The sequence below is a fragment of the Littorina saxatilis genome, linkage group LG7 (genome assembly GCF_037325665.1).
Source record: "Littorina saxatilis isolate snail1 linkage group LG7, US_GU_Lsax_2.0, whole genome shotgun sequence".
In the NCBI taxonomy this organism is placed as follows: Eukaryota; Metazoa; Mollusca; class Gastropoda; order Littorinimorpha; family Littorinidae; genus Littorina; species Littorina saxatilis.
Window position 1 is genome coordinate 34,514,494 of NC_090251.1, and position 977 is coordinate 34,515,470.

A 977-nucleotide genomic window follows, 5' to 3' on the forward strand; every position below is an offset into this window, starting at 1 on the left:
CCCAGCCTGTCCCTCTCTCCCTCCATCCTATCTTTTTGCTGGAGGTTGTAGCCAGCTGTGTCCTGTGGTCTGTGTCATTTACCTCAACCCTGATTAGATATCATACGACACAGCACTAGAATCCGTGCTTGACGAAGGTAAGCCATTTTGTAGCTGAGTGGAAAACAAAGATATAGATGCTGATAAACGGAGGGTGTGGTGTACAAAGGTAAATCATTTTATTTGTGGCACACTGGAAACAAGGATTTATATTCTGGTTAAAGGAAGAATTTGCTTATGAAGGTAAGTTATCTGTTTTTGTTGTGTAGATGAGAAAACAACGATTCAGTAGCTTGAGAAAGGCGAATCCAAGTATTGTTTACGACAATCATATTTCTTGTATCAGTCCTGGTTTAATAACAAAACAAGAACAAGAACAAACGCAACAAGAACAAGAACAAGACTAAGAACAAGAACAACAACAACAACAAACCTTGTAAGTTGAGTGTGCTCCAAAAAGCGACCAAGTTTAGGGTCTGTCAAGTATCATTTTGAAAAGATGTTGACATCGGCGATGGCTACATACCTTTTTTCAGCTGGAAGTAAATGGGTATACCACGACTTCGAAAAGGAAGTAGAGGCACACTACTTTTTATTGTTCAATTCATTTGTAAAGTTCGTTCCAGCGTCCCGAGGAGAACTTGGTATTCTTCACCTTTTTTTTTTTAAATCGGATATTTTTCTTCCTTGGTGAATAACCGGTTTTAGGGTGAACGTCGGGGAAAGGGCAGAAAGCTGTACAGTGATCGTTTATATTTTCCCCTTAGACCCGAATAAGAGGTGGGTAATTCTATAGGTTTTGGTTTAAACTGTTTTATTCAACGTTTGTGCATTATTTACAAAAAACGCATATTGAGTAAACAACAACAAGCATAATGCTTATAGTGGTGTTTACAGTTTTCTAGAAAGTACATATAAATGGCGGCTATTGTACAGTT

At 38.3% G+C, this 977-nt stretch overlaps 1 protein-coding gene across 1 annotated transcript in view; it reads left to right on the forward strand.

The window, feature by feature from the left end:
- LOC138971265 (uncharacterized) overlaps positions 1-977 on the forward strand; it is an 8,058-nt gene continuing 7,081 nt past the window's right edge. The window contains exon 1 of the mRNA XM_070343972.1: positions 1-137. The gene's annotated coding sequence lies outside the window, so the exon portion shown is untranslated. The remainder of the gene's footprint in view (positions 138-977) is intronic.